This window comes from Harpia harpyja, chromosome 11 (genome assembly GCF_026419915.1).
Source record: "Harpia harpyja isolate bHarHar1 chromosome 11, bHarHar1 primary haplotype, whole genome shotgun sequence".
NCBI lineage: Eukaryota > Metazoa > Chordata > Aves > Accipitriformes > Accipitridae > Harpia > Harpia harpyja.
The window spans coordinates 8,329,712-8,356,782 of NC_068950.1; the positions used below are offsets into that span (position 1 = coordinate 8,329,712).

General features: G+C 45.3%; 1 long non-coding RNA gene across 3 annotated transcripts; it reads right to left on the minus strand.

Annotated features, from left to right (window-relative positions):
- Positions 1 to 477: 477 nt before the first annotated feature.
- Positions 478 to 26,773, minus strand: LOC128148312 (uncharacterized). Of its 3 annotated transcripts, XR_008237252.1 has the most exons (7): positions 26,654 to 26,773; positions 25,642 to 25,772; positions 23,336 to 23,494; positions 21,993 to 22,112; positions 4,496 to 4,538; positions 3,769 to 3,992; positions 478 to 1,190 (listed from the first exon to the last, which is right to left on the minus strand). It is a non-coding gene; the product is annotated as an uncharacterized LOC128148312 (long non-coding RNA). The 3 variants fall into 3 exon arrangements; XR_008237253.1 differs by lacking the exon at positions 478 to 1,190 and having other exon boundaries at positions 3,272 to 3,992; positions 25,642 to 25,740; XR_008237251.1 differs by lacking the exon at positions 478 to 1,190 and having other exon boundaries at positions 3,272 to 3,992.
- Between the last annotated feature and the right edge of the window lie 298 nt (positions 26,774 to 27,071).

The window sequence follows — 27,071 nt, forward strand, 5'->3', positions numbered from 1 at the left end:
AATCAGCTCTAGATAATGGCAGGAGGTAGAGGATGACATTGTATAACTTGAATAAAGCAAGAGCTCACAGTCTTTTTTCTGGGCACTGATAGCTCTAGTAATTATCAGTGCCAGCTCTGCCAGCCCTGTGCCTCCATCCAGGCCACATACCACTCTGAGGTGGCTTTTGTATCCTCATTGCAATGAAGTATTTTATCCCACTAGGGTTTATTATTCTTTTATAGACTGAAGGGCTTCAGCCTAATCTTTCAACAAACAAAAGGAATCTTTCAACATTTCAATGCTGTTGTAATTGGCTCCAAAAATAGCACCCTCAGAGTCACATTTCTTAAACTTCTCAAGTCCAAGGATTAACCTTTCTTCAGAAAAAAATAATAATCCAAAGACCAACTTGTATATTTTTCATATATCAAATCAAATAAACAAAAGACTAAAATTTGAAAGTTAATCTATAGTAGCTTTTATTTTCAGCCATTTTGTTTGCGTGCTTGCTTCTGTGGCTGTTGAAGGGGAGGAGAGAGGGTTTACTATTGTTTCATGAGCTACCACTGGATGTTTTATAGACCACCAAAGGCCCATGGATCACAGTCTGAGAAATGCTGCTTTAGAGATAAATAGGCTTGTTACAGAAGGCCGTTGCTCTCTGCTCTGCTTTATGGCTCATGCTGCAGCAGACTGCCACATTTTGTCTTTTAACTCCTTTACATTGCCCACCAAAAGGCACTGGTTGTCTCCCTTGAGGACCAGGTGCTCTGCACTGCTCAGTTCATGCCGTCCTGTCCTTGCAATTACTGTGCATTCAGTTTATACCCCTGGATCCATGCCATGCTCCACGTACTCCACCCAGGTCAGCTCCATGGCAAAGTACCATTGCCCAAGGGATGCAGAATAATGCCAGCTTGTTCTGTATCTTAAAAAAGACAGTATGTGTCCTCTTGGAGAGGATGAGTTGTCTCCACTGCTCCTCTGTTATCATAAGCGGCTTTTCCTGCCAGCAAAACTGGCCTCGGTGCAGCCCTCTCTACGACCCCCACAGCTCTCTCCAAATTTTGCAAGCAGACACCTTGGCACCTCCAGTTGCCTTCGGACTCTGTTAGTGTTGGCTGGCTGGGACTGATAGCTTCCATCTTCTTTCTCCTTGTTTCATTAACTGTCACGCTGGGGGTTTTGATCTTCCCTGGAACCAAGCCCTGCCGAAAGATTTACTCTACTGCAGTGCTCCGTTTCACATAATTGACAGAGAAAGCTGTGCAGTCAGTAACGACCAAGGTAAGGAAACACACTAGATGCACTCAGGATATGGTGTTCACATATTGTACTTTCATAAAGGTATAGCAATGGAAACATTCCCTATTTTGATTGTCCCAAAGCCACAGGAAAAAGGGAATTAAGGGAATTGATATGTCTGGGATAGATGCCAGCTCTGATTTACTCACATTTTTACCCTGATCTGAAATACCTTGGTCAGAGATGGAAAACTTTTATAGAAGACATGAACCAAATCAGGCCCTGCAAGTGCTCGTATCCAGCTAAGAGCTATCTCAGCTGGCACAGTCCAAGAAACATAAAAACAAAGGAACGGGGAATCAAATGGGCAACAGCAGTTCTGTAAGAAATTTCTTCTCTTCCTACAGAGGGTTTGGACATTCCAGCGTCACCACGGCTAATACCCGCATTTGCAGTCTGCCTTCTGACCACAAAGTGCCTAAGGTACCAGAACACCAGTGAGTTAGGATGTAGGGGTTGGCTTGGCTCCTGGAAAGAGGATGTGCTTTATCATCAAATCCCAGCATGATTTGGTATGGAGAGGCACAGAACGGTCAAGGCAGAGTGGTGAGCCCAAAACAGGGTTGCCTTTGGAAGCAGTATAAAAAGAAAATATCCTTGCTAACATAACCTCGCCTTCTAGTTTAACCTCCATGTTCCCTCAGAGAGTGCAAACATGCCTGCACATATTTTAGGCACAGCAACCCACTTAGGAAGACTCAGATGTAGTGTAAGTCCAATTAAAGCAAAATGGAATGAAAGTCCCAAATTACTTCAATGTGTCAGAGTGAGGAGTTCGCAAATCCACTGGTTATTGCAAAGTTGTTCTGGGAAAAATAATTTCTGTATAGATTCCATCCCACTTCACTGAACTCCATGGGAGTTTTGCATCAACTTCAATGGGAGAAGGACCAACACATATAAGCAAGCTTTAGCCATGCATTAATTAATTGTGCTTCAGGCCAAATGCATCTGCTCTTATGCCCCAATCTTGCAATGAATTTTCTATAGAAAGATCTCTGTCCCTGCAGTGGTGTCCAGTGAACTCGCACTAGCAAGGTCTAACTGCAAGATCCCATCTGACTGTCCAGAAACCCGTAAGAACATACATCTGCGTTAATCTTGCTGAGATTAATGAGTTCAATCAAGAGCAGAGTTTGATGAAAATATCTCATTACATATCAAGCTGGAGGGTAGATCAAAGCTTTTTTTTTAGCTCACTAATAAAATAAAACAGAAATAGCAGAGGAAGTAGCTTGCTTGTTTGTGATGGCTCCCCTCTTTGGGAAGGTGAGTACAGAAACCACAAAATTATTACTGCTAAAATAACCAAAACAAAACACAAAATTAGGCAAATCTTTAATGCAGGATATCATCCATAAGTCCTTCTCTCATTAAAATTCCCAGACAGTGGGGATGAAGTGTTCTGCCCATATCACTCACCTCCAACCACTGTTTAGAGCAAGTGAAAATAATGAAGATCCTCCTGTCTTGGTTTATGAAGTGGGGGTGGGGGTTTGCATGCATTTGAACATTACCAGACCCCAAAAGTCTGGTAGCATAAACTAGATTTACACCAACTCGGTGTGACACCCAAAATATGTTCCCATGGTTCCTCTAAGTTTGTGCTTTGCAATTGAGCTCTCTGCTCTCTAAGGCTTCCTAACACAGAGTTATCAAAGGGCAGATACTGGCATGGTTTTTTAAACTTGCTAGAAAGCCATTTACTCCCTTAAATGTAATTTCTGTCATTCAGCTAGAAAGTTTGTTTTCAGTACAAAATACTTTTTAATCACCTCTGTTAAGTCTTTCTACTTCATCTCATCTGGTTCCTATGGAAATCGCAAGTCTTCCAGAACTGCAAATTCTGTTTCCCAGCCAATGTTAGGAAAACTTATTTTTTCCACTACCTTCTGAGATAGTATTTGCATATAAATACTGTTCAGATCTCAGAAAATATATTTGAAATTATTCTTATTATTCATTACACTGGAGACCTTCCATGTTTCCACAAGCAGCCGTTTTATTTTTGCTCCCTTTCCACGTAAGCAAAAAAAGATCTCCCGTTTGCTTCTTCATTAATTCTCAGCTCCTTTTTACATGCAGTTCTTCTTCAGCAGAATTCCTGTTATATTTAAAAAATCAAAGCAAGAGAAAATAATAAAAATTGGCACCTTTTTGGTCAAAACAGCACTTCCCACCCTTGATCCATGGATGGCTGGCAAGGTTATAAAAGTTTGTAGTTGGTCTGGAGCACCAACTATTCTTAAAAACTCTATTCAAAGTTGAACAATAAAAGCCTAAGTGCTCCAAAAGACATAAAGAAGGTTGACAGGGATCTTTGCCACGGTTTGGGAACCTCTGTGTTAAGGAAGACAGAAAGAGCATGGAGTTGCATGTCTTTTCTATGTATGACAAGCTACAGTGAGCTGAACAAAAAGTGACAGCTTTCCTCGCCAGGGTGAACATCTCACATGTTAATGACAGGTAAGAGACACTTACTGTTTGAGTCAGCAAGAACCAGTAAGGCTACTCGCTGCTACGTATTACATATTTCACAAGCACACACTGAAAGTACTGCTTATGCATTCACTGAACTTCCTGGGCTTGTTGCTGGTGCTTTTTTCCACCTTTCCTTTCTCTCTGCTGTCCCCCTCTCCCGTTTTGGGGCTCCATCTCACTGCTGTGTACGCACTTGGGCTAGCACTTCCAGCTGTAAAACGAGCCTGAAACACAGGAAGAGACAATACTATCCATTAGGCAGTGCAACAGCAGGGCATGACTACAGATGGATAACAGAACTGTCAATGCAAGTGATGTGCAAGCCTCTGCTTCCAAGTCTTGTGAAGAACCATCCTTCACCTGTGCTTGGGAGGAGGACCCAGAAGGGGAGGTGCAGTTGGAGCAATCTGTTTAGCCTGGTCAGGGCGGAAAACAGGAATATCCTTGCTCTCCCCTATATGGATCACTTTTGAAAATACACTAGTTCTGAACGCTGTCCCAGGCAAGGAGCAGGCAGAACACAGCACCAGATGAGAACCACGTGCTGAGATCAAGTGGTGAAAAACTTTTCTGTGTCTCCGCATCTCTCCTGCAGGGCACCTGAATACCAGAGATTCATGACCATTTGCAAAGGATTTACTTTCTCAGCACGATCATTCTTGAGATTAGCATAGAAACTTAACAATAACATAAATTTCAGCTGTCCCCTTGGTACCTCCTCATGCACCTTGGGATTCTTCAAGATCTTCTCAGTTGTTGACAAAGAGGTTCTTCTTTAAAAGTGCAGAAAAATATGGTTTGTTACTGTCTTCACCAGGTTGTGAGATATAAAGAATTTTTGAGAAGACTATCCCCTCTATCCCTGTAAAGCAGCTATAGCACTAGCCAACAGCCTGTATGTCTTTTCATCTGTTTCGTTAGCTACATTTTGGAAATTTTCAGGGCTTGTGCAGCTGGGAGATGGCTAAAGCAGTGCTAAGAAGAGCCACGGGTCTCCGGGTTTTGCAGCCGCAGCACCCATGGAAAGAAGACCTGACATAGATGCCGGCAGTCATGGGTGAACCTTCTTTCAGAGGAAATGGAGATGTGCTCGGAACCTCCCAAGAGAGCAAAAGAATGCTTCCAGACAGTCAGGTGGAGCAGCCTGTTGGCTCCATCAACCTGATGGACTTGGCAGCCCCTCCTGCTCCAGCTGGCCAGGATCCTGGAGTCTGCAAAGCTGAAGGCAGAATTACTGAATTATTGGGAGAAAACAGATAGCTGCATAAGCTTATACACCATGATACACACATACAGATATATATATACCCATACACATACATTTATACACATCACGGAGTAAGCAGCACCTCCTTTAGTAAGCTTGCAGGGTATCTATGATTCTATATATGAACTCCTAGTAGGACTTAAACCCCTATGCCTTATCCTATAATGACTAAGCTGGTCTCTGTGTTGGGCACATTAACTCTGCAGGAGAGCTCTGACATCTTCCTGGAAGAGATTTAAAGATGTATTTTTATTAGCTTTTGTAGAAGAAACACTGACTAAAAGTTCCTATCTGAAGCTTGCCCGACAGCCTCACATTCCCTGGGTTCCTCTAAGTCTGAGTCCTCAAAGTCTTTCTGTACCAGAGGCCAAGTCCCACTTCCAGCTCCAGTCTGGGTGCCAGGCTTGCTTGCTAGGCTTTCGACTTCTTCAGCCCAGAGCAGAGTTCCTGCTTACGTCAGCAGTAGTTGGCCAAGAGAAAAAGAGAACAATACAGCCTTTATAGATTAACAATATTTCAATTTACTAGAAATTATGCAGTATATAACATGGCTCAGAGAAGTAATTTGTCATTCTTTGGGATCCTTGCTTTTTCTATCCTTTCCTTCTCTTTCATCTCCACCTTCCCCTTTTCACTTCTCCTCCCTTCCACTTCTATCTTTTTACCTCCTTTTCTCTCTCCTTTCTGCATCTCCTCCCTTCCAACAGATCCCACTATTCGTCTGATGGCTCCACTCCAATCCCTATCTCTGTGTTATCTGCTAAAATCACTGACAACAGAACATCTAAGTGGAGATGCATTCCAGTGTCCTGGAAAGGGATGCATAGAGCAAAGAGAGCAGGACTTGAGGGGCAGGAGGACTGGGATATGCAAGAAGAGTTACAGGCAGGAAAGGCCTGGGGTACATACAGTGGTACAGACAAAGGAGAGAGCTCACCCCCAGCAGTGGTTGAAAGAATTCTCTACAGCATTTCTGCCTGGAACTGTCAGTCCAAGAAAAATTATATTTCATAGTCAGAAGGAGAAAAATAAATAGAAAAGTGTTTCATCTTTGGAGTGTTGGATATTTGATCTTATCTGGAATGAGTGTGTGTGTGTACATGTGTGCATACGTCACTTGTTATTTTATTACAGAGTGCTGTTATGAAACTTCCCTTCCCATTTTGCATAAATCTTCCTTTTCAGACATGTGGTCACCGGTTTAGGGAACATTTACTGTCAAATGCCTTAGTTTTTGCATACCCAACTTTTTTTGGTTTCATTCGCAGGACTACTCGGCATAACCAGAGCCTCTGCCACAGATGTCCCAGACGCTGCTCTTAAAAAAATTATCCTGACCAAAATTGGTGCTTTGGCCTGTGTGAACTGCTAAACATCATCACAAAGCAGCAGTTAGGCTGTAAGTTACTTGCAATCTTTGTCTCTTCAAACCTTAATATTTAGGTCACATGGGAGAGTGTTGTTATGGACACAAAAACAGCACTCACGGGTTGCCATATGTGTTCAAACTTATCTTTGGTTCTCTTCCAAAAGCCAACCTCCCAGCTGACATTTGATGTGCTGCTCACCTTACCTAGATGCCTGCTGAAGGAAGGAGAAATCCCTTCTCTACAGCAAGTACAGGCCTTGCTCAGATCACTCCAGAACTTGAGCCTCCAACACTCAGAAGTCAAACAACTTCAGCACTGAAAAGGCCCAAGTTCCACGTGGACTGGCCATCTGTGACACCAAGGAGTTGCCTCTCCCAAGCCAGGACCCAGAAGATGCCGTGCAACCTAACAAAACTCGACCGACCCAGCTACATTCCTGTCTAGCAACCGCAAGGTAGATCTTGTTAAGTTCTTGTCCTGTCAAGGTCACCTGACAAACAAAAACACTTTCAGAAAAGAAAACTCCCTTGAGCTCATCCCTTCTGTTCTTGTGATCAATGCCAGCCCCTGTTCACCTCCGCTCTTTCCCAGTCACCCACAATAATAGTTCTACGCCCCTCCTTATGCATAAGGACATGCTTCCAGGTCCCAGAGGAAAGCACAAACACACACAGACTTCCTAGTATTAAAGGTATTCTGCAAAGCATGGAAAACCTTCAGGACAGTCAGAAGAGGTAACAACAGATAAGATGAAACCCACAGTCTGCATTCCCAAGGCCCTCAGTGCACCAAAAAGCTCTGCAGCCTCTCCCCTTTCCTTGGGGTTTGGCCATCTGCACTACAGGCCAGCTCTGATACAGTGCAACTGCAAGCTGGGATCAGACTGCTGTGAAAAACGATGTGAAATAACTGCAAGCAGTCTCTACAGGGGCCTTCCTCACTTCACATGGCAGCTGCCTTTAAACTCAGGCCCTTGCCCTTGGTCTTTGCCTCAGCTACCTTGTAGGTCTGCCTGTGCTCATACACCTTGTTGATCCTGATCCTGGATGTGGGAGCGAGAGGTGTTCCCTATTGCCCCTGGAAGCAATGAGTCAGATCCAGGAGCTGGTGCCCAGGTCCTCCTTGCTGCAGTGCACTCACCCTGCTTGCTGAACACCAGCATGGGCAATTTAAGCAGCCACACTGGTCCCCATCACAAGTGGGTGATGATCTTGTCCTTCAGGGCATCTTCTCAGGTTGGAACTGACCCCAGGCAGAACTGTTCACGACATAAGCCACCTTATGTCATCTCCAGGACAGGAGCAAGATGAAGATCAGACTGCTGCCTTTTAGAAGACATGAACAGGGAACTATGTCAAAGTAAAATCACAGGGAACTTAATTTCACCCTTGTTCTTCCAAAAATCATTGGGCTCTTTGTGCCAACATTATATTTTGACATCATGCTTCCTTTCTTTACAATTTTCTGTTCAGCATAAAGGGATATGAGAGCACAGAAACCCACTATGAGGATCAGAGATAGTGAAAGCCCTTCTGGATCATCTGTTTCAGAGCAGGTCTCTATCTATCCCCCAGTTTTCACTTGCTGGAAAGTTACCCAGCCATATGTTTGCAATTAAAGTCTCAGTTCCTCACAGGCTCATGGCAAATAGTCTGCTTCACCTGGGTCACATCTCTAAAGGGAATTCCCCCAGACTGGATTTGCAAGCCATATTCAGTGGCAGCTCTGACACAGGTATTACCCATAATGGAATCCACGTCAATTATGAGTTCATCCATTCATTTTTCTATCCAGGCCTCCCACTCAAATTTCAGAGATCTCCTTCTAAAATGCAATTTGACCCATTTTGGATGGAGAGAGTTCCTTACTCACTCCATTTGAGACCAATTAGGCTGTTTGATTTGGGATCCTTTATCCCTCAGCGCTCTTAGCCTGTCTGTTCCAATAAATGTTGCAAAAAATCCCAGTGTCTGAAATCCCTGCATGCTTCATGGACCCTATTTCCTACCCAATAACTGCACTCCCTTTACTCCTCTTTCACTGACCTGAGTCAATCACAGACTCTGGAGTTACTTTGTGCATACCAGCTCCATATCCTTGAACTGCCCTTCAACTTTGTGCCTGTAGAGGCCATGAGGATGAGGAGGCATGATTGACTTGTAATGCTTTCTCCTGGCTTAAAGAGCTCGAAGCAATCTCTTCTGCGGCTAACCCACGATGCGAACATGCTCTCAGAGTTCACTTTTAATCAACCTCACTGATTTGCTTGAAATATTGATCAAATCATAACTGCTTCCTTTCCAACCATCTGATGGACAGTCCAGCCAGCCCATGAGTTTTAGGAGGATTCCAGCTTTCAAACCAAGGAACAATCACAGATTTGCAGTGATTATTGGAGCTCGAGGCTTTCGGTTTATGTGTCATTCCCAGATGTTTCCAGCCCCTCACACCCCTGTAGAACAAGTCAATGGTGTGGATTCAACCTGATAATGGAAACAAGGTCGCAGGTTGTGAAAAGACATCTACCTGCTTTAATTCAACAGTCTTTAGAAGTTCTCCACATGTTCCAAACCAGAACAGCCTGCAAGGTTTGTGAAATCAGGGTGCACCCACAGTACAGAAATAATTTAAACCTAATAAAATGTAAACCTTTGATTGAGGAATGAGCCTGAGCACATATTTAACTGTCATCACAAAGAAGACGGCTTTCCTCATTAGGGGGCCAGATGAACTGTTACAGTAAGTCCAAGACCTGTTAGAGGAGAAGGGCTGGAATCTGCTCTTCCCTCCTGAGCCTCCGGGAACAACCCTGAACTTTTGGTGAGGGAGATTTGTTTCAGAATCCAAACCTGAACCTGACTCTGAAGTTGGCTGCTCTCCCCCTCTTCCACGCGGCAGACCTAGCCCAGCTGAAGGCCTCCACAGCCTTGTGCTACACAGGAGGTTCAAAACCCAGATCTGAAGTTTGCAGCCTGGGATCATCTCTAACTTTCCCGACTTCAGAACCGCAACTCCATTTGCTTTACGTCACTTGCCTGTTTGCTTTGGGGGAAGAAAAAAATATCAAAAAACTCCCCAACCAGTAACAATCCAAAAGACAGCAACACTGTCCCAGCAACATTCCTCCTCGCAGAGCAAGGAAGAAGACAATTAAGCCCAGCAGTACCCACATCCTAAGCCCTTTGGGCCTCACAGCATTTTCTTCCTGTTTCCTCTGTCTTTGTTTTGGGGGTTTTATTTCCAATTTTATCACTTTGGCTCGTGCTGCCTGAGAGGCAGGGGACCTCGGTGGTGTCCTTGAAGTGTTTACTCAAGATTGGAGCACACCCAAGAGGTGGTTTTCAAGGCCCCTGCAAGCCTCTGAAACCCCACACTGTGTGCGTGTTTTGCAGAGGGGGATGGCTGCAGCTGGCTCTGCAGAATTTGCCCTTGGGGACAGGTTTGCCTGCCAGTGACGGAGAGGTGCTGGGAGTAAAGCACGTCATCTCCGTCCTCCTCCTTTGTCGGTCCCACTCTGGTATTTGGCCATGGAGAAGTCGTCGTGCTGCAAGCTAGGCTCTGCCCCTATTCTGGATGATCTCCAGGCTCCCAGCAGCGCACAGGAACAGTGCTCCTTAGGTTTCCTGAGCTTACAGCGCTGCCTCCTTTGGGAGCCCTCCCTGCACATCCTGAACCCAGGAGCTCTGACACCACCCCACGGAAACCAGACCTCCAGGCCTCTGTGTCTTGCTCACGCTACTAATCAAAGCACACATATCCCCACCCCTGCAGCCTTGCAGAAACTCTAAGTTAGGGATCATCTCTTCAGTGACACGTGACAGTCAAAGCCCATGACATGGAGGCTTTGCAAAATTTTTTGGCACTGTTACTTTTTATGGTAGGTTGCAGAAAACTTAACTTATAGGTAGATCCAAACAAAGCAATACAGCGTTCACCGTATCCCCATCCTCCTTGCCATCAACATTCTTGCACAACCTTTTGAACTTGGGTCAAGGCCTGTGGACTATCCAGAGTCATTCTCCACACCAGAGAAGCACCACAAGCAGCTTCATCCTGCTTTTCTCCATTTTTAACCTTGGTGGTTCTTCACTCAATACCCTCTTGTTTCCTTCCTAAAGACTTCTACTCTGTTTCTCTTCATCGCTGCCTGCCTTCCTCTTCTTTCTGCTCCTCCATCTCATGAGATTTTTCCATGATTTTGAATTCCTTTGCTCTTCCAGAGTGGGTAAAAACATTCTGTATTGGTGATGAGGTAATATTTTGAAAATAAACTTCTCATAGTCAAACTATATTGATAGATATATGAGCACACATGTTCCACTTTTGACACTGATTTTCTGAAACATTCAAAAACTTTAACCAAATACATTTCAATTTGGAAAATATGGAATTTCAGAACACTCAAAAACTATCGAAACAGAACTTTCTCACATTATAAAAACATTCATTTTGGGAAAGACTGGGTTTTCTTTGCTTTTCTTTTCTCCAGAAAAAATACTCAAAACAGGTACTTTTTAATATTTGCACAAAAAATAACATGTCTTGTTTAAAAATCTTCTAATGAAAAATGTCCAGTAGGTCCCCAAACTGGGTTCATTCCATGGTCACAATCCCTATTGATGGTGGTGAGGTTAGTTACGCTTGGTAAGAGATACAATGAAGAACTAACAAACATCCTTGCTGTTCTGCGCTTGTCCCAGCTTTCCTCTGCTGCAGGCACCCCCCTGTGCTCTGATCTCTTGGTAGGAGGGAACGCAGTATTTGTTATTGGTTTCGCACCGACCATGGAGCCTCATTTGTTACGCAGTCTTCCAGGACAATCCCGGGTTCTTATGTGCAAATGAAATATGGCTCTGTTGGTGCACGCTGACGGGCCCTCTCCATGGGCAGCTTTCAAGGAAACACACCCGTGGCATTCTGGCACCATTCTGAGCCCATTACCTCTGCTCCTGCTGCTTCTGCTTCCTCTGGCATTTTCAATGTTACTGTGGAATGAGGAGCAAGCCCCAGAAGAGGCACATACCTAGAAACACGGCACTTGTCCCACTGCTGCTAATAAATACTGACACTTGGTTTTCCACACCTCCACATAGGTGAATTAAGCTTTCTTTGTTGTGCAGAAGAGCTCAAGCCCAACCATCAGAGTGAACAGAAACTGAATTCTGGTGATGTTTGGGTCTGAGGCTGGAGCTGCACCTTTGATACCGCAGCTTAAACCCGTCTGCACAAACTTCTTGGCTCTCTTCCCACCGCTGTTTTCTATGCTGCCAAATCTCGGTATTGAATCAGGAGGCAGGCATGAAAAGGAAGAAAGAAAAAGAGAGAAAAGAACAAGAAATGTGACACGTTTTTACTGGCTTTCTAGGTTTTGTTAGGCTTTCAGGTGCAGTTTTCTCATTGTGCTAGAAATTCTTCTGTAATCAGAAGGGTTAGGAATATAATCTTGAAAAGTAGAAAACCTGAGAGGTTTGAATAATCACACCCTACCAATGACTAGTGCCTCATGAATAGCCCCAAACCTGATAACGCATCTCTAGCTAGCAACATCAGGATCTGTAACATTTCCCCATCACATCAGTGAAAAATGTTCCCATTTGCAGAGCAAACTTGAATCCCTGAGGTAAGAAGTGCATTGTAACACAAGGGTTGTGAAACATTTGTCAGCAACCTCTCTTTTAAATAGAAATCAGCATGTTGCAGCAAAGGCCACAACCATCTTGCTGAAAAACACAGTGATCAATGACACTAATATGTAATAATTAAAAAATACTCATTGAAGTGGATTGTAAGCTGTTCTTGACTTGGGTAAGGTATTGCCCAGTTGGATCGAAAATCTCCAGGATGTTCTCTAGGGATGCAGCAAGGTACAGGGGCGTCCTGGCCTTTCAACGAGGCTCTATGGCTCTATTGTAACAACAAAACATCACAGAAGTAATCACATCTCAGCAAGAGCTCCAGTCTTCTGGCCAGAAATGCTAAAAATCCTGAGCACCGAGGGTTGAATTTCCACAGTCACCTTGCATCAGCCTGACTCTGCTCCCACTGCAAAATCAGTGGTGGTAGGAAGAACAGCCTGTGCTCCTGAAAATCCGCTCTCTCGGATTTATTTCAGATTGCTATAAAATGCTTCTTCAACTTGTACATCAGCCTAAACATCCATTTGTCAGAAATAGCTTTGTTCTCCATTCAAACTTTGCTTCCCAGCCAACAGAGACACAGAGGCAAAGCGGCCTTTGGTCATCCCGGCCAAGAATTTGGCTCAGAGCAGATCCCTTAGTCCACCACAAGGTCCAAGCAATGTCAGCTAACGCACCATGCTTGAGTTTCTGATCTCACTTGCTGGTGCCAATCATTGGGAGTCCACTGCTTTCCTTGGGGCCAGGATTTCACACATTGTATTTAAGCTACCACTGAGTTCAAAGGCCATTCCTCTCAATGTTGGGACTAAAGCCCTCCTAAAGAAGCTATGAACGGCGGCTAAGGAAACTCAGGAATCTCAGCCTTTGCAAAACTAGCAGAGGAATTTTCCCTTAGTAACAAAACCCTTAGCATCTTTTGTTTTGGAAAGTATGAAAATGTTTCCATACAAATTTTTCCAAAATGCAGCCCTCAGGATTCCCATATTGCCCTGATGCTGAAAAATCCCTCTGCTTGCCCCAGAAAAAATTAAAAAAAAGGACGGCCCATGGAGTATCTGAAAGATGGCAGCATCCTCAAGCATCCCTAGCCCTGGGGTAGAAAGCTAAGCCTTGTTATCCCTGTTTTGATCCCAGGTTCCCAGGGCTTCTTGCCAGGTTGTTGGGGATCTGGCATCTCTGGGGGGGGGGTTGTCTGGATTCTGGGGCAACACTCCAGGTGTCTGTGGGCTTCCCATCCCACAGCAGGATTGAACACAGCACAGGGGCCCCAAACCCTGGAAAACAACACAACCGGCTGGCAGGAGAGCAGGCTGCGCTCCCGCAGACTCGTGGCTGCGGCTGGGCTCACCAAAACAGAACCACTCTCAAGAAGGATTTCAGCAATGACGAAGGATGATTTCCTGACAACACGCAAACCTTTCCATTAGAAACGTCCCAGACAGTCCCAACCTGGAGGCAGCTTGGTGCTCTGGCAAGGTGGAAAAGTCCTTTGTGCAACTCGGCAGCTACACCATGAAAGCACAAGGCTCAGGAGCCTGCCCCAGGGCTGCCGCTGGGCAGACTGGAACCCTTTCCAACCAGCTTACTGCCTACCAAAGCCCTGGGGTTAGCTATAGAGTTATTCTGGCTCCCTCCATACCTCTCTGCAGAGATGCTCCCTCCTAGGAAATGAGTCACACCTTACAGAGAGGCTGAGAAACCCTCTGGAGGTGCCTGTCTGTGTGTTGACTCAGAAGGAAAGAGATTGCATGTGTCTGCCAACGCTAAATTATCTTAACCAGGGGCTGTGTCGGGGCAGCGGGCTCACGCTGTGCCGACCCCAGGCAAGCATAGGGTGCCCAGCCCATCCAGCCCACAGTGTAACAGCTTTTTCCCCCCTCCAGCTTTTTCACACCTCCCCGTTTGCCTGCACCTCAGCATGTGCTTGCACGTAAACAGCACGGATGGCGGGTGGGTCCCCCAATTATGAACAGGGCCAGACTCCCAGTTTGAGCTCATCATAGATGGCCTCCACACTCTCCTAACAACAAGGAGAGCACGTGAGCAGCGGCCACCATACAGGGAAGGGAGTTTGCTTCACAAAACCCATAGCTATCCAGTAACAAAAAATGACAAGCCAGGAACCCCTCCAGGCATCTCGGGTGGGTTTTTAATGCAACATTTGGGCAGAATCTTTTGTTCCAGGTTTTGCTTTGAGTTGATTTCTTAAGCACATACACATCCAAGCCTGGGCCTCCAGCCCCCCAGCTTCTGCAAGAGCTTTTTTGTATGTAAAGTCCTAATAATGTCCATGTCACAGAGCTCTTCTGCACCTACGGTGGGCTCTGCACAATGCCTGGCAGAAAGAAATGGTACAAAATCTGTTGATAGATCATCTGTGAAAGGCCTGAACTCCAGCCAAGACAGATAAAAATAAAAGAAATTAAAATAGTTGTGTGTGTGTGTGTGTGTTTTATGAAGGGAACATTTATATTTTTAAACTAGGAGTAATTGTATTCTGTATCTGAAATGGCATCTGAAAGTGATTTAGTGGAACAATGTGGTTTCTGATTGGTGCTTGAACTAGTTCCAGAACATTTTTTATAATAAGCATCATAAAGATCCCAATTATCTGATCCTTTTTCCTAACATGGTCAGAGAGGATGTTTCCAAAGAAACGGCTTTTGGGTTGGGTTTTTTTTTCCTATGTGGCACTGGTCCTGCAAACATTTACATACACACTTAATCTTGTGAGTAGCCCCAGAGAAGTGAATCAAGGCAACCCTCAGCAGCAAAGCTAATCAGAGAGTAAACTACTGATGTTCAGATTTGCTAATCAGGGCAATCCATAGACTTTCAGGGAAAGGTCTGCTTGTTATTCCGAGAGCTGTTCAGGATGCATTTACGATTCAATAAAGGAGGCCCCAGCATTACCAAAATAATTACTTACTCAAACAAGCCTGTAAAACTCAAGGACTGCCCCAAATAAAAGGAGGCTTCCCCCCCTCCAGTTTAATAACATAAATCTAGTGAAATGCATCTTGCTGCCATAAAATCAGTTCTACATGCCTTAGAAACCATTGATTTACTAAGTGGGCAGGGAGGTCAGATCCTGCTAGGGACTTGGAGGGCTGAACATATGGAGAGAAGTTTTAAATCTGAAAGTTTTGTCCACTCACAGAAATGCAAAGCAGTTCGTATCTTACCCTGTAACTTCACTCTCCAAAATAAGACACATAAAAGCAACAGGCAATGCTACAGATTAAAATGGAGCCATTTTGATGATCACTCAGTAGAGGGGGATAAGTAATGACCCTAACACCCACTGTCCCAGGGGCGATTGTTCCCGCCTGCAAAACTGGCTTTACATTAGCAGCATCCCCCTTGTGCTGGGACCCTGCAGGAGGGCTGGCTGTCACATCCTGGGCATTGCCTTTCCCAAGCAGCCCTCACCAGGCTGCAGGCACAACTCCAGCACTGCACAGCACACCAGACCTCCTGCCATGAGCACTGCAAGGCAAAGCCAGGCATGGATCAGGACGGCAGCAGTTATGTAAGGCAGCAGGCTGGTAGGAGCAGCAACAGGGCCTGCTACAGGACAGATGATTTCTTCCTGACAGAGACAAGGGTCTCTGCCTTCTTGGAAACATCTCTTCCACTTTTCACCCCACAAAAAAAGCCCTTCTTTCCTGAACCAACTGGCTTTGGCTAGGTGCTTCCTGCCACACACCACAAGAGGGGAGCCACAGGTCACCCTGGACACCAGGTGTCTGTTCTCCTTTCAAGCACCACCTCAATTTCCCTCTGTTTTCAGCAACACGGGGTTTGGTGTGCTGCAGAGGGCAGTTGGTTGCCACCCCAATACCCACACATGATAATTAAGAACCTGCAGAAGTTCTTGTGTTGAAAAGGGCCGTGTGTGACATCACCCTCAGGGTCCTCTTCCTTCACCTTGTTCTTGTCTGGAAGAAGGAAACTCTCCTCTATATAGCAAAGAAGAAATATCCAAGAAGAGAGCAAGGGAAACTGCCAGGCAGTTGTCCTCGTTCAGACTAGCTATAGTTATGGGAAGGTGTGAGGGATTAAGCAGCCTGCTTAGCCTCATGTAGCAGGGCAGCCAGAGCTCCAGCAGTGGGTTTGCATTTGTAGTCAAGAGGAATAGGAAAACAGCTTTAAAAAATGCCAACTGACTGCTTATGGGTATGAGCTGATAGAGACCATAAACCATTCCTTGCAACACTGTTCCATGCTCTCTGCAAACTCACACTGAAGCCTACTGTGGTTTTGCAGTACTTCACCCCTATCCCGCACCCACCTCACCTATAAAGTGTTGTCAGACCAATCCTGGAAGGTGCTCAACCCATGTAGCCCCCAGCCCTATGCAAGGGTAATTAGCTTGAGTGTTTGGGTGGACCGGGAAGTGTCACCTAACCGCAGCAGCCACCTCGCTATCAGGCTGCCCCTGGTCGCTTGGATCATGTTCTGATGATGTGTGAACGCAGAGGTGGCCAAAAATAAATAATAGAAGACGCCTTACTCCCCTGAGCACTGAGGCTCTCATGCCAAGAAATATTCTCGCTTCTTGCTGCCTCTTTTTGTGGTGGTTTTTCTGAGACTGAAAACGCTCCTCCACTGCAGAAGATGCAAAAAAATTCCTGCTGACCTCAGCATTGAGTTTCATCTTTTTGAAGCTTTGTTGCGCCTCTAAGATAATTTATGAGGTGTCAGGATTTTCCGACCACAAATGTCTTGGACGAAAACCGTTTTTACACTACAGATGCCATGAAAGAGAAGCAATTTCAGTCTGTTTTTGCTACAGCACTGTCTGTGTCCACAATGAAGCACGGGTTCAGAGCTCCTGGAGATTATTTGTGTAAGAGATGTCCGGGCCAGCGCTCCACTGAGACTCAGGCTGGGTCTGATTCCCCACCTTTGCCTCATTGCCCTGATCTTCTCTGTTGGGAGGGGAACTCCCATTTCCTGGTGCTGTGCCACGAAAACACAAGCTTGCCAAGTTATTCTCTGTATGTGTGTATGTGCGCGTATGTGTCGAACAAGCCAGAAGTACCAGAAGTAAAAAGATCCATTAACAAACCACATTTTGCAACATCCACAAGGATCCCCAGATTTCTCATCTGTGGATTTCTCTTCCCTGTGCTTTAGATTTTCGAGGGGAAAAAGGAAACCAACAAAAACTCCCAAGAACCCAGCTTAGCCGCCTCTAATCCAGTATGCACCTCAGTCTCCATGAAAGTGTTCTTGGGACGACAGCAGTATTTCCCTTGGCTGGGATGCCCAGCCTCCTGGCTCCTCTGGAGCTGCAGAGCTGTAGACATTCCGCTGAGTAGTTTGCAACCCTGCCTGCCAGGAAAACCCAATGTCTCCATGGAGAAATCTCAGCGGAGGAGTTTGATACTCAATCAGGGATGGAAAAGAAGGGAGTTTATGCCTCCCTGAGACCAATCCCTTCCCTAAAAAAAATTTAAAAGCAAGAGGAAAAAAAGAAAAGGGATCAGATTCTTACAGACATGGGCCCAGGCATGCCAGTAGTATTGGTGTAACATGTATTGCTTTGTGTCAGGATGGGCCCAAGTCACGGAGGCTCAGGCCAAATGTCTGTTTAGGTCAGTGGGAGTCTATCGACTTTGGATCAGGCCTAATGTTTGGATCTGGAGCTGAACTTCCAAAAGTCTAGTCGTGCTTGCATCTTCTGGTGAGAGGGGCTTGGTTTGGCCTGGCTTTGAGATAGGAACCAGCTGCAAATGTAGGCCTCCAAACATGTTGTAGGAAAGAGGTTATAAAAGAGCCTCTTCTTGCTCAACGCGTTTATTCCCCATGGGCCAGATTCCGACATCTTCATTAACACTGAGCAGAACCTTGCTCCAAGAGCAGTTACATTGATTTGAATGGGGCTATTCAAGGAGTCAGCAAGTACCTAATGTCAGCAAGGGTAGCACCATCTAAGGGTCACATCTGTTTGCTTCATTGACATAAATGAGTTTTTTCTCCTTCCTGCTATTAGCACACACTGCTACAGAAAAGCACATTGGGTTCCCTTCTTCCTGGCACCTCTTCAGCAAAATTCTCGTTGCAGATTCCTCCTTACTGGTAATGTGGTAAGAAGCAAAAAGTGCAGGAGCTCAGCTTCTAGCTCTAACAGTTAGAAAAATCCTCCTGTGATAAAAGGAAGCTGTGATGAGAAGGTCAGAGTTCCTTCCTGAGTATTTCTCTAATCACCTTTTGTCTGCTTTTCTTCCCAGACTTAAAAATAGTGCCTGCATGTGAAGGCAGAAAAAGGATGCTACTGCCTACCTACACATTTTTGTAGCCATCCTTTCCTAGAGGTCATTCTCCTGAGAGCCACAGTCATACTTAGTCACTTTAAATACTAAGTCTGCTGGTTTGGATCACTTTGACAGAACCAGGTAAGGGACCACTCCTGTGATTGCTGATAGAGGCAACTAGCTTTCTAGCATAGTGCCTGTGATGAGCAGGATGTATCAGCCTCATGAATTGCCTGTCTTGCTACCCTGAGTTCTGAGAGATCTCTGAAAACTAGCTTTAAACTGGGCACTTAGACTATTAGACAGCTGAATGAATCCCAGATTTAGACACCTAGGTGTACCTGATTCACGACATGGAAGTTGTGCTCCTAACTCACATTCATGCTTTTGAAAACTTCACTCACAACACCCAACACCTGCACCTTCCAGGACAGTGACCAGCTCTTGGCCCCACCTGTTTCAGAGATGAATAATTGCAGAAGAGCAAAGCAAAGCAAAATCCATCCCCTCTGGATTCTCATGCCATTTTCTCTATAACCACATCAGGTCACCTCCCAGGCATGTAACTAAGGTTTGTCACAGGTAGATTTTCTTTTCCTTCTCCTTTTTCCAGGGAGGTAAGGGTATTTGCACTGTGATGTTAATATGAATCATCATAACTATTTGCATTACACTTCCTAAGAAACAAGGCTGCTTAAACAGAGTGGCTGTGTCTGTAAGGACAGGCCAGCCAGTGTTAGAGTCTCTTTCCAGTTATGAAGAATGCTAAATGTGCAGCTCCCGCAGGCTAGCATTTGCAAAATAAATGCACATGATTTTGCTAATGTCAACAGTGATCTGGTACCTGATAGTTGTGTGCAGTGCTGCAGTGAGCCCAAGCAATCCATGTTCTCCTTACTGAAAAGGAGGGAAAAAGTCTCCACACTTACAATAGTTGGCTTTCCTCACCACTTCCAGCAGTTAGCATGATTTTTTAACTTGTTTTGTATAAAACTTCTTTCCTGCCATTTTTTCTTGGACTTATTCTAGACAATGTTCTCAGATATTACAGACAGGTACCCAAAAGTCTGCTGCTTTCCCAGCAGGCACTTCAGGATTTTATGTGGGCAGCAAATTCCCCATTTCCCTGGACTCCCTCAGAAAACTAACTTGACAGTGTAACAAGAGTAAGTGAAGACTGTTGTTTGTCAAGAAAGACCTTCTGGGAGAGGTTAAGAAGAGGATAACCTCTGCTCTTTTACATTCTACTCTGAATGGACAGATGAGCAGAAAACAGTTGCCAGTCCATAGAAGTACAAGGTCTGAAAGGGAACAGCTGAGTTCTGGAAAACTGCTGGCAGCAAAACCGGGATTATTAGTCATTTATAGGTTGGGAGGGAATGTAGTGGCAGGACGCGGAAGTTGGTGAAATAGTTTGTTTGCATACATTTCACATGCAGGAATGATTTTTATACGAGCAGAATATCCTCAGGAGATGGTTCCTGCTTAAGACTTGAGACCTGTCCCCACTTTAGAGGATGTGGAGGAACGGGATTCTGGTGTTAAGTCCTGGCCTGATGCTCCCAGAGTCCAAAGGCTTTGCAAACACAAGTTCCAAGTGAGCTGGAGACTAATATACGTAAACACAGGGAGTACTGAAGCACTTTTTGGAGGCGGAGAGCAGGTTAAGCTGTTTTGTAAGATACAGCTAACGAAAGAGCATTGTTGCCCTGAGGAGAAAGGAAGGGAATTGTATTATTTATGTATTACAAATGCAGCCACTAAGGCATAAACAAAGCAACTTGCACAAAACCAGACAAAGGAGGTTGCCGCAAAGTCAGCAGTTTCAACTCAGGTTTCCTGTGTCCCAAACTAGCACTTTAATCATCTTCCTTCTCTGTGAGAGAGAAACGAGTATCAGAGAACGGAGTGAGTCTCCACATTTTTCTAGCCCAAGACCGAACTGTGTCCATTGTTGGGACTAGCCCCCTAGGAGGAATTATTTCTATTCAATTTGTGTGTGTCACAGCCAGATAATGTACTGGGTGGTATTTCCCTCTCTTCCCCCAATCTTTCTCTTTTATGACCACATGACTTCACCCCCTCGTGTGAGTGACAGTACCCATTAGACTAGACTCTGATGCAAAACAGCTGTGTGGAGAGAAGGGGAGGAAGGGAGTGGGGAACAGCAATTTAGAAAACAATTAAGAACATCAATTCCAATTCATTTGCTTGGCCAGGATAAGTAATTTCTAAGAGGTAACTTGATCTGTAGTGGACCGAGATTAAAGGCGAACTCCATTATCTCTAGTTTACAGTCTGGAGGAATTTGTTTTAACTGGTTACCAAGGAGGCTGCATGAAAAAAAAGAAAAAAGAAAAAAAAGAACCTTTGCCTAAAAACATCTAAAAAATCCTCCTGATTTCTTCTTTTAAAGGGCACGCATAGATTTATTCACTCTGTGAGAGTATGGTTGCATTGCGTTGCAGAGGAACAGTTCAGCTTTTGAAAACAGAATCGCTGTCTGCAAGAGCTTAGAGATGCATTTTATCAAAACCAATTATGCCAGTTTTAAACTGCTGTTAAGATTTTGGTGTAAAGATAGATTAGAAACATGAGACATGGGTTTCAGAAGCAGATTCAGCATTCCACAGAAGAAGCAGCAGGGTCTGGAGGAGAACACAGTCAGCTGAGCACCAGGCAGCCCCAAGTTTTCTCCTTCTGGCTTTGATGCTTTGACACTGCCGCACTCTCTGACTGTGAAAGGCGATTCCCTGCACTGCTTTACCACTGCTGTGAGTGAAACGGTGGTAAAGTTCTTGGACACCTCTCAGACGTGCTGTGAGACTCCACGAGTAAATACCCCAATGTCCCTTTGAATACTGAGAGTCTGAACCCAGGCCCACCATAGCAAGGGGTTGGAACCCAGCAGACACCAAGTTTTCTCCTGTATTCATGCTAGCATGTGGGAAGACACCAAAAAGCGAGTATGTGAGTGGGAGAGCCACTGATTCTCTACCATGGAAACCCCACATTCTAGGGCTCTCCCCTTCCACCTTCCTCAGCTCTCAGCGCTTTACCACAACCCTGTGTCTCAGTCTTTGACCCAACTCCTGTGGGCCTTGATCCCTCATCCTTGTTTTGCAAAATACAGTGCTGTCAAGAAGCCAAGATGCCCTGCAACTCCAGACCATCAAATTGCTTCTCAGACCATTGCAGTTACCACTTGGAAAGCCCTGGTACTTGTCCTGGGCATTTCTCCCAGGAACCCAGAAACAGCAGCCATTGTGCTTACAGGAACATAGAGGCCACACGTGTCTCTGGATCTAACGTGAGGAACTCAAGGGTGGGGTAAAAGCAGACATGGAAAAAACCATCCGTGAGCTGGCTCGAAGTTCAGAGTTGGCCTTGGATCTGCATTTCCCTGGCTGGACCCAGACTTCTACCTCTCCTGTGCAACTTTGTTTGTCTTAGGGACAAACCGCATCTCTGCCATCATGAAATGGCCAGCCTGTGCTTTATACAGCTGCATCCCTGTTAGCTAGCTAAGACTCTGGGGTGATGTAATCACCTCAGTGGAAACAGGAGCTGAAGAATGTGATGTGATGAATTTTCCCGGACCACCAAATAAATTAAAAAGTAGGCTCCCAGCCCAGAAAAGTTACCCTCCCAAATAAACATGTCCCAGCCTCCATTCCTCACACACACTTACCTTCTTCCACACCAGGAAGCTGAGCTCCTCACAGACTCCATTACAGACCCAAAATGAACAGGTTCTTCCAGCCAGGCGGCATCTCCCATACAGTAATTGCTTTGGTATGGGCATCTGAGAACAAGACAGAACTGTATACACTAGAAATATTCTCTTTGCATAAACTTCTCAGTAGACTTACTTTTGTCTTGTTGCCAGGAAATGTATTTGGGGCCTCTTGCTAACTTCACATTTCTTTGATTAGAGGGACATGGACAGTTTGTTCCGATAGTTACAGGGAAAACGGCGATGAGAGGAACTGAGAAAATGGGAAGCCCCCTCTAAGCTCATCAGCTCTGCAACAGCACATGAGAACACCTGCTCCACCATTCTCCTTGTGACAGCCACACTTCGAAGGGTTGGAAAGGAAAGGGTGGGAACCCATCTTGGAAACCTGCTTCTCCAGAACAGGGAATGTCATGGTAGATAACCTTACAACCTGAGATCATTTAAGCAACACAATACAGTGAACTCCAGGGTGAAAGAGGGGCCATTCCACAACCAACAGCAACAAGTGATTGGGGGAATCAGCAAACAGTCAAAACTGGTTTGTTGGGTGGGGCAGGAATTTAAGTCAGTCAAGCAAGAATATAGTCAGTCAAATTGGAGTGCAGCCAGGAAACGTGAGTTAACACCTTTCCTCTGCCAAAGAACACCACTAAGACTGTAGTGACAGTGAATGGCCAGGGCCTTGGCCTCACAATCTGCTCAAAAACCTGCAAGGTGGGACATGCCCATTCTGTGCCCAGTTCAGGTCATGATTACTTTGTGGCATGAGACAAGGCACTTAGCTTCTCTTGGCCCCAACTTGTCTGTGTGCACAGCTCCTTGGGTTAGTACTCGCTTCCCTCATGAAGCACGGTACCAGTTTGTTAAATGCCTGGTTCTCTTAAGAGGCAAGGTGATTCAGATAGTTCAAAGTACTTTATTTTTTGTCCTGGAGAAACCAGCCTCCTTCAGAGTCTCACTCATTAAGACAGCAGCCGTTGTAATCCAAGCTCCTTTGATGGAAAGGGTAAGTGGGGAGATTGCCAAAGGGAGGATTAGCTGATGGATGTCTTGAGCTGCAGGGGTGTCTCATATGGATTTGTGCAGGATTTTCACCTCAGCCGTCCTGGCTGGAACTCCCGTCCTACTGTACCAAGACACTCTCCTTGCAGGCCCTGCTCTGCCTCTAGCAGCAGTGAGGCCCTGGCTGAGGGCTGGTTGCTAGCTGTCATTTCATTCTCAGCTCCGTTGTGAAGGAAAGGTATGCAGCATGCCAAAGAAAACCTAGCCCCAGCTTGCGAAAAACTTACCTGTTGTAGTCATAGGGAAGTGGCAGCTTTGTCCAGAGACAGGATTGATTCAGGTGGGATTCCCAATTTGGCTACTCAGTGATGATGCTCCGGGCCATTGTTTTCCCTTCTACAGTAGGGATTACCATATGCTCCTCTCTGCACTGCACCCTTTGAGACCTATGAATGAAAGTGCTGTAAGCTGCTTTGTGTTTTTAGGCCTAACCTTAAGTAAAGACATTTAGAAGGCACAGTTCCAATACATATTCCTAGATTATGTGATCGGCAGCAAGTTTCTCGCTACTCCCCAGTCAAAAGGAGTAGCACAATCCCTGGTTTTCTCCTGTCTATGACTGCCTCCTCCTTACTCATCACCTTGGTCTTGATCTTTGATTTCTGCCACTGTGTTTCTATGGATACATCAAGCTATTTGTGTGCACTCATTGTTATGGGACAGAAAGGAAGGACAGTCTGCAAAGGCAGGTTAGACCCACTTCTGCATTCTCTAGTTATGTGAGAGTTTTCATTTGAAAGAACAACTTTCTAACATTCACAGTGCAGTTAAGCCTTAAAGGGTGTTAACTACAAACAAAGGTTATTATTTCCTAAAATGTCATTAGTGGAACGCCATTGTGGTGGTTTAACCCCAGCCAGCAACTAAGCACCACGCAGCTGCTCACTCACTTCCCCCCATCACCCAGTGGGATGGGGGAGAAAATCGGGAGAAGAAGTAGAACTCGTGGGTTGAGATAAGAACGGTTTAAGAGAACAGAAAAGAAGAAACTAGTAATGATAATGATAACACTAATAAAATGACAACAGTAATAATAAAAGGATTGGAATATACAAATGATGCACAGTGCAATTGCTCATCACCCGCCGATCAATGCCCAGTTAGTCCCCGAGAGGCGATCCCCCCACCTCCACTCCCCCCAGTTTCTATACTAGACGTGATGTCACACGGTATGGAATACCCTGTTGGCCACTTTGGGTCAGCTGCCCTGGCTGTGTCCCCTCCCAACTTCTTGTGCCCCTCCAGCCTTCTCGCTGGCTGGGCATCAGAAGCTGAAAAATCCTTGACTTTAGACTAAACATTACTTAGCAACAACTGAAAACATTCTTCTCATACCTAGCTCAAAAACATAGCACTATACCAGCTACTAGGAAGACAATTAACTCTATCCCAGCTGAAACCAGGACAGCCATTCTGACAATGGTTTGAGGATGAAAATACTCCAGCCTGTCAAGTCTCCTGCTTTCTATGTCAAACATCCCTCTCCTTTCCTGCCACCAACTTTGCAACTCACACATGCCCAGCATGAGGCCACAGCTTCTTTCTGGCTCCTGATCCCAGGTGCTAGATGCTGCTCTGTCCACTCCTGTCTGACAAGCAGGGCACAAAGCCAGAGGGGAGCGAGGCACTCTATGTCGCTCTCTGTGTGCTTCCAGTGCCCTAGCACTTCTTTATCACACAGGATTACAAATCCATCCATGGGTGCGTGTCCACTCTTCTGCCACAGGACCCAGTAGAGCAGAGTGTAGGACTGCTTGTAATGTTATTGTTAAGAGGTTCCCTTGTGTTGTTTTTGGCAGAAATTTGACTTGCTTGTTTTCCAGCAAAGTATCAGTTACAAAACCAACACCGAGCAGAAAGGCTTTTTTGAGAGTGTGGGCTCTGTTTACCATGTTAATTTCAGGGAAAGTTATTTGGGAGGACGGAGGAAATAGTTAAATCCTTGTTTACCATGCTGGAAACCCAAATCCCCTCAGTTTATACAAATAAGACAGAAAATGGCTCAGTCGTATGAGCATATGGCTGTGACTAAGGAGAGCTGGGTTTGTTCCTTGCTCTAATGCATCGGACCCTTTTCCCTCAAGGTTTCCCTCAGGGTGAGATTCAACTCATTTAACATTAGGTATATGGTCCCAGCTTAAGACCAAATCACTGATCGGCAGAGAGAGACAGGATATTCCTAATGTCAGATTTGTCCAATGGCATCAGATGGACTGAAAGTCTTGCAGAGCTACTGGCCTTGCTTCCCCGATTATCAGGCAGTTGTAATAACCAGTTGGACTAAACAGCTGAAGTAAGATGAGATGAACGTACTCTGTTTTCTGGGGTTCCCATACATGCAATGAAGCTAACTAGTCCTTCCCTACCTGACAGTGGGGTGGAAAGGATCAGTGTACTAATTATTACAACATGCTCTGATGCTGAGATGCTGGAGGCCATAAAAGCCTAACTGTAAATAGATCTGTCTACCTGAGAAGGCAGTGACAGAGACTAGTCCACTAGTTCCTAAATCCTTTCTGTTTGGTATGTGTACCTGTCCTGGCTGTTGCATGGCTGGTTTGGGTCACTGCAATGATGTGCTCAGCTGTCTTTTATGAGGTGGTATTTCCCTCCTTGCTGTAGAGAATGCAGTCTGTTGGGGGAGACAGGACAAAGCTGCCTATGCTGAAAGAGCCCAGAAAAAGAGAGAATTAATTACTGATCTCAGCTACGTTAGAGCAAAGGCAGGGTTTGCTCCGCCCACTGAAATCAGAATTACTGCATGCTGCAAACTGAAGGTGCTATCAGCCATCAGCTTGGGGATTTACAAGACTGAGAACAGAACAACAGGGACCAAATCCTACCTGAGCAGTGAAATGACTTAGTGTAGGGCGAGAAAGTACTCACTTGCTCAGGGTCCCTCTGCCTTGGCATCTAGACAGCTAGGGATGATACCATAGCCTAATCATAGGCAGGGAGCAAGTCAGATAGCAAAATGGCTCTACAGACACTATCCGAACAGGAGCCTCCTCAATGGCCTATGTTTTGCCTTTGCTAAGTGGTCAGGGCTGCCTCTCTCACCAAATCAAGGCAACCCAAATATGGTTCCTCTGGGAACTTTAATGTTTTACTGAATCACTTAGTTTCTCTTGATGACTGCTGCTTCAGAGTCTCAGTTGCTGGATCCCAGTGGGGATTTTGTTGATGGGGGTTTATTGACTTCTTGTTACCTTGAAGTTACTGCAGTGGCGGGAGTCACAGGTAACTCCTGGAGTCTGTTTATTTTATGGGTTGGATTTTTAAGAGTTTGCCAATGGTACCCTCATTTTAGGAGAAGGCACTTGTTTATTTAGCAATGCAGTCACGTACTGATCAATAAGTAAAACTAGTGTGTTATTTAATAAGACCCAACAGAAGGTCAACCCTGGCTTATTGGTAAACTGATCAATCCAGAGTGCAAAAAGCACCCCTCAGGAAACTCATCATGTCTATCTGGGGGAGGTACAAGCCAAATATCAGTGTAATTTTGTACTCCACTGAGTTTTCAGGAGTACCCATGCCCATACCTTCTGAAAGGAAAATCCTAAAAGGTCCAAGATGGACTAATTTCCGACAACCTTCACTTTGGTCCTCAGCAGAGGCTTTCAGAGTTGTAAGATTTTTACAGCTAGGGCTGCAGATCCAAGTACCGCATCTGTGGGAGAAAGAACAGACTTGAATGCACTGAAGACTGGTCTCACAGCAGGGTCCCTGAATTCCCATACACTCGAGCTGGAACTCATCTCACCTCACTTAAACACTTAAGAATGACTTGTCTGAACCTAAGACAGTCCTGTAGGGTCCTTCTACAGCTGAGTATATGAGATAACCATTGCAGGAGGGAAGAAGCTTTCTGGGAGGAGCTGATGTCTCCCCAGTGATGATCATGGGAAGTCTTGACAAGTACCTTAACCTCAGAGAAGTGTCTCTTAGATGTCAAAATTA